Raw genomic sequence first — 13413 nt, 5'->3', positions numbered from 1 at the left:
GAGTGCTTCCCAGAAAAACTCACGTCCCTCAGTCTCCAAACTGAAGCTTCTGCAACGAGACGGGATGATGGGGTGTGACTCACGTGAAGGATGAGCAGAACGAAGGCTGACAGCACTCTCATGACAAGTCAACAGGAGCCTGTCCCCCTCCATTTACCTGCCAGTCTCCACCTGTCAACTACAGGCGGTCCCAAGTGGGGGCAGCACACAATAGAGGCCCAGCTTCTGCAGCCATTGACACAGTTTTGAGCAGGAGTGCCACTGTGCTGGCCTTGAAGAGAGAGCTCACTTCCTACTCTGCCGTGGCCGGGGGAGCGCCCGACAGAGCAGTCTGGCCATTAATAAGCTCCTTGAAATGGTCACATCTTTGATGCAGTAATTTCGTTTCTAAGTAAATAGCAGACTTATCGGCAAAGATTTATACAGATACTACAGACCCGGTGCGCGAAATTTGTGCATGACTCTCCGCCTCCCGGCTTCCCCGCCTCCTCCTTCCCTCGCTCCCTCAGCACCCCGCCACCACCGCTGGGCGCCTGCCATGTTCTGCACCGCCCCTGGTGGTCAGCACACGTCATAGCGAGTGATCGAACTCCCGGTCTCCCGGTCGAACTCCCGAGGGGACAATTTGCGTATTAGCCTTTTATTATATAAGGATATTCATCTCAATATAATTTATATTAAATCTCAAAATGATCCAAAACAATGAAATAAATAGGCATGTCCACAAAATGATCCTTTATAGTCATTAAAATATTTTAAATAATTCTAGTGGTCACTAAATAATGTTCAAAGAAAAAAGCATGATACAAAATTTAAGATATAGTTTTTTAATGTAAAAATATCACTAACTGGCCCTAGCCAGTTTGGCTCAGTGGATAGAGAATTGGCCTGCGAACTGAAAGATCCCAGGTTCAATTCCAGTCAAGGGCACATGCCCAGGTTGCAGGCTCGATCCCCAGTGGGGGGCTTGCAGGAGGCAGCCAATCAATAATTCTCTCTCATAGTTGATGTTTCTATCTCTCTCTCCCTCTTCCTGCCTCTCTGAAATCAATAAAAATATATTTAAAAAAATATATCACTAACTGTAAAAAAAGGTTACTAAAGGTATTTCTGAGTAATGCCATTATGAACGATTTTAATTCTAACTATCTTCACTTTCTAAATGATCCACAGTGAATATGTTATCTCATAATTTAACATAAAATGTTTTTTAAAATTGAATGCCACCCTGACCGTTTGGCTCAGTGAATAGAGCATCGGCCTGCAGACTGAAAGGTCCCGGGTTTGATTCCAGTCAAGGGCATGTACCTTGGTTGCGGACACATCCCCTAGTAGGAGGTGTGCAGGAGGCAGCTGATCGATGTTTCTCTCTCATCGATGTTTCTAACTCTCTATCCCTCTCCCTTCCTCTCTGTAAAAAATCAAAAAAAAAAAAATTTAAAAGTGAATGCCACTCAAACACATATTTGCACACCCATATTCACAGCAGCATTAGTCACAACAGCCAAAAAGTAGGAACAACCAGTATCCCTCAACGGATGAATGGATAAAATCCGGTGTAGACATAAAATGGAATACTATTCAGCCAATAAAAAGAATGGCATTCTAACACTTGCTACAATACAACACTTCTTAAACACACTGCTCAGTGAAATAATGCACACACAGAAGGATAAATATCATATGATCCCCTTATGTGAGGTACCCGGAAGAGGTGAATTCATAGACATAAAGTAGAATAGGGCTTCCCAGGGGCTGAGGGAGGGGCAGTGATGAGTTAGTGTTTAATAACAAGTACGAATTTCAGCAGGGGATTATGAAAAGTTGTAGGTGTACAGAGCAGTGATGGTTAAATAATACTGTCAAAGTATTAAAATGATAAATATGATGTTATGTATATTTTATCACAATAAAAATGAAGTGAGCTCCCTGGCGACTTTTGTCCCCATCCCCGGGGCCCCTTTGGGGACTCCTTCCTCCCTGCTCTCAGGGGCCTTCCTCCTGCCGCTAACGCACACACACCACCACTCAGCGGCATTCCTACTTGTCTGTATGTTTGTCTCCACATTTTTTCTATGAGTCCTAACAGTGGGGATGAGCTTTAACTAATCCCCACGTCTCCAGGACACAGCAGAGCACCTGGCGCATAGTAGGTGCTCAAAGAAGTGTGTTCCAGAAATGATTCTCTGAGAGGCAGAAAAGGCAGCTCCTTCAAAGCTTTAGTGAACCTGCTTCATCATTTTAGAAACACATTCCACACAGAGAGAAGGTGCCAAAGAACGGGATTAACAACATCTTTTTCAGCACTATCCATGTGATGGCAGACTAACTGCTCACTGCGCCACGAAACCCCAACACCTAACAAAACATTTCCAGACCGTCCCTTTGCCCATACTTTAAATCTGATTTTCACAAAACATTACTAAACATGTCTAAATTTTCCATCAGGGTCGCTAAAACCTCATTTTCACGAGCCACGCAGTTATCTGCGTTTTCAGGAACTGTCCAGCCACCTGTTTCCTGAGAGGGACGGCCATGTGGCAAGGACCGTACAGAAAGATTCCGAGGGCAGAACCGGGGCCAGAGAGCCCAGCGTCTTTCCTGCCAAACTGTTCCCTGGAGTTCTGTGGGCGTGGTCTGAACAGGACAACCTTTTAACCCCCTGTATCCTGCCTCTCACATCCTCCCGCCCTGTGGACCTCCAGCAGCTAACAGCTTCCACTGAAATCCGTCGCCCCCCACTGGCCACCCCACCCCCCCACCCCCACCAGAAAGAAAGCCACCCCCCTTCCCCCGGCTGCTCAGGCCTGAAGGTCAGCCAAAGTCCTTGGACATCAGGAGAGGGCCTGGCTCAGGGCCCCCTGAGGCTCCTCAGGCGGGCCTAGGAATGGCTTAACCACCAGAGGGCACAACTTCAGAGCGCAGACAGGTTCATTCCATGCAGCTAACAACAACAATAAATTATTTCCTAAAAGTGCAGCCCTGCCTGTTATGACAACCTATTAAAAACGTTTTGCAAAGCATCGGCCAATACCCCTATTATCGTGACTTTCCCAGGCGTGCTGACGGTGGATCAGATGACACCAAAACCATAACAAATCTCCTATCCTAAAGGAGGACCCTAAAGTATTGCTTCTCGGTCGCGAGTGAAGCACGTGACTAATTTCTTTTCAATGAGCTGCTGGCTCATTTCCAACAGATGAACCCCGCATCCCCCCAAATGCACGCATCTCACCTCCGCCTGAGGAATGGCCAGCGGCCAGGCCAGACGAGCCCTGCACAGGGTCCAAGGCGAAGCCAGCTCCAAGGTCAGCGTGCAGGCACCATCGTCACCGTGTCTCCCACCCCTGGCCTCCGCAAGACTCCCTCCTTGCTCCCCAGGGAAGGAGGACGCACCAGGAGCTACATTTACCCGCCTGTGGGATTCAGAAAACAGCATCACCACCCAAGTGGTAACCTCTCAGTGCACCTAGAACGTACCCCAGCCGATTGAGAATTTAATAAACCCCATCTGCTTGCATTTGGCCAATGGGAGGAAACTGTTTTCCTTTTAGTCAGAACATTAAGTTATATTTGGCCCAATTTTCTACCATGTGCAAGGGGGGGAGGGGGGGCAGTTGGCATAAAAGCAAATAAGAATGTACCAGGTGGTCCTACCTACTCTATTAGGGACAGAAGTGAGACTAGTTCTCACACAGACACTGGACACAGCCCTGCCCCCTCCCCCACAAGGCCTTGTGCCCAGAGCCCGCTAAAAATCCAGCAACAGCCCAGAAATAGCCAGGCAGCTTAACCCAGCAGCAATGGGGAAAGCTGCAACCCCACCCAGCACTCATTAGAGCGGGAACAAATGCATATTAACTGCACAGGCACCGTGCTTGACACACAGCAGGCGCTCAGCAATTGTTCACTTTTCTTCCTGTCTCTTTGGGAGTATGAAGCCCTTGGCCCACAGAGAATTGCTCCGTTCCAGTAAGAAACACAAGAAGATGGGTTTAACACAGTTCGTTGCCGCTAGGACTAGTTAGGTGCTTTTGGTGGCAAGTAACCGAAACCCCATGTCAAACAGGCTGTTCCAGCCACTTAGGGGCGGGGCTGGAGTCAGGATGGGCGTGGCCAGCGGCTCAGACCATGTGACCAGAAACCCATTTCCATATGCAATTTAAAATGTGTGCTGCTACTCACCCCAGTGATCCACAGTTTAATACAAAAGCACAAGGAAATGAGAAGCAATCATCTTCTTCTTTACAAAAACTGTCAAGTTCCATAGAAGTTTCTCGTCAGATCCAGTTCTAGGGGTTGGAAAGACCCGTAACAGTGAGAAGCACAGGCAGCAGAAGGGCAATGGACTAAAAGTCTGAACAGAAATGCAATGCAAACAGGCTTTTGCCATGTTTCCTCTTTTCTCTCTGCTGCTACCGTAACTCACAACCCCGCAGCAGTCTATCTTTATTAATTTATTTTTAATTATAATTGACATGCATGAGTTTCAGGTGTACAGCATAGCGATTCAACGTTTATGTAGTGATCACACCAGTAAGTCTAGGAGCCATCTGCGGTCTTTAAGGCCACGGCAGTCTTAAAGAACATGGAATACAGAGATTAATATTTTTAGTATTTCAAACAAGAACGTGTGTGCCTAGAGTTAAATTCAAAGCACAGCAGATTAACTAAATGTCTTGCCGAAGAAAACCTCGTCGTTCCACAATTCAGTTTTGAAAATACCTTTTCATGAGTATAAAAAAAATGATCCAGACATAAATCAAACATCATTCTACAGCCCAAGACAAAGATGACAGATTTTCAACACCTGAAAACTACCCCCTTGGAATAGGGAAACCGTAAACGTTTATTTCTAAGATCTCTTTCTTAATGTGAATTGGCAAGATGTCTGTGGAAGACGTTAGTCAGCCTTATAAAGGCTGCTCATAAAACAGCCGAAATGAGCAAATTGCTGTTCTAACCTCCCGGCTGGCACCCAGGCCCAATGCTTGCTTCCTGGTACCTGTCCCAACGCCGGCCGACCTGATGGGACTCCTGTCTGAGGCAGCAGGTCTCAGCAGCGATTTTTAGTGTCCACACAATGACCCGTCTTGTCTTAAAGGGCCATCTTGGTTAAATACAGAAAAAAAAGTCCATCAAACACAAGGCAAGTCAAGACACTTTCCTTTGGAGTGAGCAAGGTCCCCCAAACAAAGGGGTGAATACCTTCAAAGCCAACAGACCTATTTCACAGACGTGCACGCCCAGGCCCCTGAACGCTTACTAGTTTGAGAAGACATTTTCCAGGACATGAGAGCCAAGGCTGAACAAGAAAAGCTTGTATCCTACAACTCCCATCTGTCAGCACGGGGATTATGCCGCTAACATGCATGCATTTACCCCCGCACGCTTATTTTCTCTACTCAAAGACTCATCGCTAAGAACATCCAAATTCCTATCCATTTTTAAGGCGGGGGGGCGGGGGGGGGGGGGGTGGGGGGGAGCTGACATCAGGATGTTACACTTGCCATTGATGAAGAATCAAGTGGAAAGGGAGAGATGAAGAATGGAATGCAGAACACACCCAAGTCATACCCGTCACTTCTTCAGGGCTGTTTCTTCCTTCCACCTTCCCTGTCTCCGTCAAGAGCTCTACCGCTGTGCCACTCAGACCAGGTTCCAGCCTCAGAGGCAAAATGGGCCACTACCCTCGACTGTTGTCTAAACCCAACCAGTCCCCATGGCCGGTTGGCATCTCCTTGGAAATACCTTTCATCGCCCCTTGCAAAACGCAGGCGTGTGATAAATGTTTACTGAGTGAAGTTCAGTAAGCGCACGTGTTCAGGTCCTTCGCTTTAAAAGTCACTATTAAAAATAGGCTATCTTTTGTTTGGGCCCTGCTCTGCACAAAGGAACGGTAAGAAATGTCTGTGCAGCCATCAGAGAAATTTAAACACAAACTGGAGAGTTGGTGTCAAGAAACAACCGATAATATTTTTAAATGGGATAAGGGCATTGCGATCATATAATTTTTTAAAACCCTCACTCAGAGGTACATACAGAAGATAACGATTCACACTGAAAGTACATGATGCCTGGGACTTGCTTCAAAATCACCCAAAGTGGAGGTGAAGGCACGGGAGGTGGCACAGATGAAACAGGACGGACCACGTGCTGATAGTCAGTGAAGCTGCCTCTATCTCAGTGCATGAGCCACTCTGTTCAAACAAGAGCTTTTGTCTTATTTAAGGGCTAACGGAGTTCAAAGGTGGCAGCCAGGCTTTCTGAGTTCACACACTGGCTCTGCAGCATGGCCTGCCGGCCGCTGGGTGACCCTGGGCAAGTTACTCAGCCACTCTGTGCCTCAGGCTCCTCCTCTGAGTTAATCACAGCCTCTCCCTCCAAGCTCTGTGGAGAAGATGAAATGAATGATGCTCCGGGCAGTGCTGGCGTATAGCAAGTACAGTGGGGCCTTGATTTACGAGTGTCCCGACTAACGAGTTTTTCGAGATACCAGCCGTCTTTCGGCCGATTTTTTGCTTTGAGTTGCGAGCTAAAATTCGGGTTACGAGCCAGCTTCAGATACCCCACCGCTAGTTGGCGCAGCGAACGTCACAGTGAACACCACAACATCAGCCCAGCATCACGTGTCTCACTCGTTCACTTTTTGATTTGACATATGAGTAATTTGAGTTACGAGCTCCGTCACGGAACGAATTAAACTCGTAAGTCAAGGCCCCACTGTACTTTATAAATTGGCTATTTCTGTACTACCACTTCCACTCCAACTGCTGCTACTTTTTGTATTATTACTTACTGAGCTGTAAGCGCTAAGCTGAGAACAGAGAGGAACAGAAAGCACAGTCTTTCTCTTTCGAGGGCCTTTTGGTCCAGCTGGGGATTTAGGACACAAAGGAAAAGGAGGAGAAAGTACATTTACCTAAACACATCCTATGTCCCAGGCACAAAGTCCCCTCCCGTGTATTCTCTCACTCCCGCCTCAGCAACCCTGTAGGATGGACTTTGGGGGGGCGGGGGGGGGGTGACCTGCCCAGGGTAAGGGGCTGCCTGAGCCAATGCCCTCGCTCCTTCCACAAGCTGTCACTACACTGCATCATAAGGAAGTCCTGTAGGTACTTCCACAGAACGGAAGGGAGGTCAACACTCAGGCAGCTGGGGGGGGGGGGGGGGGGGGGGCAAAGGCTTTTCACCAGCGGTTCTCAACCTGTGGGTCGAGACCCCTTTGGCAGTCGAACGACCCTGTCACAGGGGTCACCTAAGACCATCCTGCATATCAGATGTTTACATTACGATTCATAACAGTAGCTACATTACAGTGATGAAGTAGCAACGAAAATAATTTTATGGTTGGGTCACAGCATGAGGAACTGTATTTAAAGGGCCAGAAGGTTGAGAACCACTGCTTTTCACGAAGGGCAACAGGACTGCACCTCCAAGACCAGCAACAGGGGCAGGGAGGCCTCCGGGCCAGAGGAACGGGATGGACGCCCGCGCTGTGCCCTGGGGTGGAGGAGCAAGCCGTTCTCAGGGGCACGGGATCGTGAGGGGCACAGCTGAGGTCAGGAAAACTGGTGGCAGTGATTAGAAGACAAAAAGAACAAGAACTGATTAAACCCCACAGCCAGGAACTGAGTCAGTTTTCTAAATTACCTGCAAATGAAAAATGCAGGTCCCTGGCCTCGCCCCAGCCCTTTCCCTAGCCCACCCCTAGGCCCTACTCCGCCGACTGAATCAGAGTCCCTGGAACAGCACCCAGGAATATGTTCTCACTGTGATCCCTGTGAGTGGGCTGTGCCAAAAACTTAGACCAGTGGTCGGAAAACTGCGGCTTGGCAAACTGCGGCTCGAGAGCCACATGCGGCTCTTTGGCCCGTTGAGTGTGGCTTCTGCACATGGGCCACGAAGTTTCAAACGCACTGTATGTGGGCGCCCGCACGTGGTATTTTGTGGAAGAGCCACACTCAAGGGGCCAAAGAGCCGCATGTGGCTCGTGAGCCGCAGTTTGCTGACCACTGACTTAGACCTTCCAGGTCAGATAAACAGGGAAGAGAGGAGATGTCAAATGTACCCAGAGGTTCAGTAACTTAATCGAGCTCACACCCAAATGATGTGCCACTCCTCCTGCCCTCTGGCCACCATTTGTCACCCTGTTGTTGGCAGACTGCTCTTCCCCACCTCTGCTCAGTGCCATGGCATCAAACCCCGCTCCCCTGCCCTTTCCTCTCCACGGAAGCGAGGCCCCACATCGCCTCCCCCCCACCCCCCCACTACCCCCTTACCCCCATTTCCCAGCCCTCAGGGTGCAGCTGGGTTTAGGCTCAAGCCCTCCTCAGAGACAAGCACTGGAGGCAGACGACCGGGGCTTCAGGAGGTCTGGGCATGGAGGGGACAGGAGGAAGGGGTGGCATCCTCCAACCACATTAGCAGGGCAGAGGCTTCCAACACCCACACCTGCAAAATGAAGGTGACTCCCTGGCCCCCATAATCCCCTCAGGTGGCACACAGCCCAGGGGCGAGGCCTCCTCTCCCGTCTGCCTTCTCGGCGCCTGGTGCAAGCCTAGGTCAGGAGACGGGGATGCCAGCAGGTGTCGGAAGTGACCTCTGCCATCCCTGGGCCAGCCTGGCTTCTGCAAGCCACTGCCCTCCTGAGAATGAATGCCCCGCTTCCTCACCCACAGCCCCTCCACCTCCTCCACGAATAATCAGCTCAAGATCATCAATGCATAATCAGGTGGCAAAGAATGTCCCAGCGATGGGGGGAGGCGGGTTTCCCACCCCTGACCCCGGACACCTGACCCCATAGAGCAGCGGTTCTCAACCTGTGGGTCGTGACCCCTTTGGGGGGTCAAACGACCTTTTCACAGGGGTCGCCTAAATACATCCTGCATATCAGATATTGACATTACGATTCATAACAGTAGCAAAATTACAGTTATGAAGTAGCAACGAAAATAATTTTATGGTTGGGGGTTACCACACATGAGGAACTGTATTAAAGGGTTTCGGCATCAGGAAGGTTGAGAACCACTGCTGTAGAGTGATGATCCTGGACCCGAAGTCCAATACCCGCCTCTCTTTACCAAGTCCCTTTGCTGTGCAGCCTCCGTGGTCTCTAAAGACCAAGGCTTGTCTGCCACACGTCTCCCCGGTCCGAAGGCCACAGCCGTGTGAGGATAAAGGACGCGGCGGGCATCTGAGTGTGCAGGCCGGGAAGAAAACCCACTGGGGACCCCGCATTGAGCAGCCCAGGCTAAGAACCCTGGTCACGCTGTACCAATCTGTCCCCTCCTAGGACCCACGGGGCTCGCCCAGCACACGGCTCCGGCTCTGCACCCAGCCGGTCGTTCCACGGCCCCCGGTGAAGCCACGAGCCCCTGGGAGCTGGGTCCAAACGCATGACGCCCGTGTTCCTCCCACGGTGCCGAGCTTCTCCCACTGCGTGTGTGCTCGGAATCAACGCTCACGTGGCTAAAATCATTGTTTCCATAAAAGGCACATTTTTCTCTCTCTGCTTCCCTCTGAAGTTTATCTCACAAGGTGGAGAAGTGGATTTTTGTTAACCAGTTTGTCAAGAAGTAGGAAATTTTTTTTTTACAATCACATGATCTTATTTTTGTGGTTGTGTGTTGGCGAAGCTGTGGAAGTTAATCAAGACAGTTGGCTGTTCATTTAACTCTGTGGTATGCTTTCCTACCAGATGTAACTGAAATTTACCTAAGGAAATTACCCAAGGCCCAAGGCCCAGGAAAATAAAATAGGCTTAAATGAAATTACAAGGTGAGAAAGATTTTATATTAAAACTAGAGGCCCGGTGCACAAAGTTTATGCATGGAGCGGGGTGGGTAGGGGTCCTTCAGCCCAGCCTGCACCCTCTCCAATCCAGGACCCCTCGCAATCTGGGACTGCTGGCTCTTACCTGCTCGCCTGCCTGCCTGCCTGGTTGCCCCCTAACTGCCCTGCCCTGCCAGCCTGATCGCCCCTACCCACCTCTGTCTCGGCCCCCACCACCGTGGCTTTGTTCAGAAGGACATCCGGAAGGACATCCAGTCTAATTAGCATATTATCTTTTTATTAGTATAGATATGGGGAACAATGGGAGGTGGTAAGCTTATTTTGTTTGCTTTATGACCCAGAAAAAAAAAAAAAGGCAAGTTTTATACGAGAGTATCCCTGCTTACATTTCCTATTCAAGCCGGTTTGACTTTATTATGTGATTATTTTAATCCCAAATAATGTCCAAGTAAGTATCAGTTTATGGGATGAAGCTCAACAAAACCGTAACATAAACCTGTCAAATTGCCACCTCACTCCGCGATGCCGCCTCGGGTTTGGGAGGACACAGCAAGATGTGTCTGTTCCACCCGCTTCTCGTGGCCGCGGAGCGACTTTACAAGGCGCGTGGCCCTGGGCGTCTGCGGGTCTGGGCGGGAGAGCGAGACCGAGGCTGTGTGGAAGGACAAGGCCGTGCTGTTGGCATCCCCTTTTTAACGTGCGGTGTGGGCCACCCCTTACAACAGTTAGGACGCGCCCGGGAACAAAACCTTTGCCCCGAGCATTTCAGGTCCAGAGGCACGGATGGCGGGGGCAAAGGGAACCCGGGAACATAGGGCCAGTCGCTGGGACTGAAAGGCCTGCCTGTGGGCGGGCTCCCGGCTCCCGGCGGCTGAAGCTGTCCGCCGGATGGCCTTGGGGACAGGCCACTCCTGCCCAGGCACTGCTGGCTCTGGCTAGAGAACTGAATGCAGGCTCTGCTGTCGCCTCTCGTGGACAAGTGGCTGGCGACGTGATTGGGAAGGAAAGGCCGGGGCAGCACATCCCACATCCGCCCCCGTCCCGGGCCCCGGAGACTACGGAAGAGCAGCGGCTGGCGGAAGGAAGGCCTGAACGCACGGCTTGCCTTGGACAATGGCCTTCGGGACAGCCCTGGCCTCGGATAGCCACGGTGTAAAAGGACAAGGGCCTTGATTAGATGGCTGCAGCGAAGTTTCTATTGAAGGAAGAACTGGGTGAGATAAACTTGGAGGAGCACCTGGAGGTCCCAGCAGAACCAGAGGGCAGTGGACAGAGCAGGGAGGAGGGAGAGGAAACGGGCCGGCAGGCGGGGGGCGGGGGCGTGCGGGAGAGCTGGGCCGTGGAGATGGGCCACGGGGCTGATGTCAGCACCCCACGCTTTACCTGACATTGGGCAAGACCCTCAAGCTCTGAATTTCTTATAACATGGAGAGAAGAACTCACAGAGCTTCTGTGAAGATTAACTACGATCATGTCTACCAATGGGCTCCTTCCGAATCTAACGCAAGGCGAGTGTCCGATTAATAGTGGCTTTTCCCAAGCTCGTCCTTAAGTGGCCTGGGCCTGCCGCCTCCAGAAAGACACTGGGTCCCTGGGACTCGCTGTGGGGCTGGCCCGCCCGGGCCTTTGCTGAAAAAGCCATTTCACCACCAGCACGAGGTGACAGTCACCCCAGTGCAGAGCCTGCATGGCCACCGGACAGGCAGGGAAGGGGGTTTGAGGACCATGGCACCCTGAAGGGCAGAGCCGCGAGTCCCCGCTGCCCTGCCCCTAGCCTGGGTTCCAGGACCCGCGGCTGTGGGACCCCTCAAATCCACACCTCAGGTCCTGTGGGTGAAGTGGGGGGGGGGGGGGGCAGGCCGGGGTAAGACTCTGAGCCCAAGGTCCTGTCTGGACGGAATAGCCTTGGTTCCCACTCTGTGACCTAGACCCCCCCCCCCACCCCCCCACCCCCCCACTGACTCGCTCACAGACCCCAGAGGCAAAAGTGGGGTCAGCCTGACAGGGACAGGGGTGGGGTACTTGGCAGAGTGTCCCCCTTCCCTCCAGTCAGGGCTGGGTGGGGCCTGAGAGGCCGTGGGGGCTGGGGAACTGGCCCCTTGCTGCCCAGCCTCCCTAAGGGGCCCCAGGCCCATCACCTGCGACATCAAAGCAAAGGACACCGAAATGCGTGAGGCTGTGACCCCTGACCTTTAAAGCTAGGGAGCATCACCTTCGATTCTTTCAGGGTCAGGGGTGGAACTCTCCAGAAGGTGGGAGGGAAGGAATGACAGCGCTCTGCAGCGGGGCAGCCCACTCTGCTCCGGCTGGGTGATGCGGGGTAGGCTTCCAGGAGCACTTTATCCTGCCTGCCGCTACAGGTCTCCACCTACTAACCGACGGAAAATGAAGCCATTATCTGCATTCCAGTCCCATACGGTTACTCACGGGCTCCCAGCCAGCCGGGGCCCTCGCCCAGCCTCTGGTCACAATTCTAGGGCAAAATGAAGTCCTTACACTGTATCGGATTAGCCTCAGGAAGGGGGGGCCAGGACGCCAAGGGGGCCGGAGCAGAAAACAATGCTGCAGCTTGATTTCTTTTATCTTCCAGTTTCAGGGTTCCTTGGAGAAGCTCAAAAACCAACCCTGGACTGAGCCAACTTTTACTCTACCCACAGCCTGTTACTCAGCCAGCAGACCTCCAAGGCAAGTAGGGAAAATTCGGTCCTTTGCAAGATACATACTAAGCTAATAATATATTGTCATGTACAAGCAGGGTGAATAAGCAAACCCAAAGGTAAGGGATAAAGGGGTACATTTGTATTTTTCACTTCCTTTACTCCCCCAACAGAACAAGCCACTTGTCAGGCCCACAGCTGGAAATCCAAGCACAGGTGGGCATGGAATCCACCTGGGGGTTCTGACAGGGCCCCGGCTCATCATCATCAGAGGCGTGAACCTGCCAGCCAGGGAGCCCAGCAACTGCCCTGGTACCCAAGCCCTGCCTCAGAGGACAGAAAAGGCCGCTGAGCCAGGGACGCGGACCGACCTCCGCTCCAGGTAAGACCCGAACAGGAGGGATGAGCAGCAAAACACAAAGCAAGAGACGTAAGCACAGCAGGTCATCAGCCCCATAGACAGAGAACATCATCTTAGTGATGAGATCAAAACAACCTGGAGTGCTCAGGTTTTATTAACTGTGCAACTGGAACACACCTCGAAACAGAGAAACGAGGGGACTATGCAAAACCGTGCCTTACCCGCTAATCGGTATTGGTGGGGTTCTACTTCCATTCTGATCCATTTCATGCATTCTCTCTTCCCATTCTCGGAGCGCTTCAAATCTCAACTGTATTGCAACACCGTTTTTTCTAGAACAGCGGTTCTCAACCTGTGGGTCGCGACCCCTTGGGGGTCGAACAACCCTTTCACAGGGGTCGCCTAAGACCATCGGAAAACACATATATAATTACATACTGTTTTTGTGATGAATCACTATGCTTTAATTATGTTCAATTTGTAACAATGAAATTGGGGGTCACCACAACATGAGGAACTGTATTAAAGGATCTCGGCATGAGGGAGGTTGAGAACCACTGTTCTAGAACATTTGATGACCCTGTTTCAGGGCATCACCCT

The 13413-nt window shown here is 51.3% G+C and overlaps 1 long non-coding RNA gene across 1 annotated transcript; it reads left to right on the top strand.

Moving 5' to 3' along the window:
* The first annotated feature begins 10915 nt into the window (after window positions 1-10915).
* On the top strand, window positions 10916-12912 carry LOC139004830 (uncharacterized). Its single transcript, XR_011470608.1, has 3 exons — window positions 10916-11009; window positions 12386-12480; window positions 12626-12912. It is a non-coding gene; the product is annotated as an uncharacterized lncRNA (long non-coding RNA).
* The last annotated feature ends 501 nt before the right edge of the window (window positions 12913-13413 follow it).

This window comes from Myotis yumanensis, unplaced genomic scaffold (genome assembly GCF_028538775.1).
Source record: "Myotis yumanensis isolate MYYU_CA2020_CCGP unplaced genomic scaffold, mMyoYum1.0.hap1 SCAF_3, whole genome shotgun sequence".
In the NCBI taxonomy this organism is placed as follows: Eukaryota; Metazoa; Chordata; class Mammalia; order Chiroptera; family Vespertilionidae; genus Myotis; species Myotis yumanensis.
This window is presented reverse-complemented; position numbering and strand designations above follow the sequence as displayed.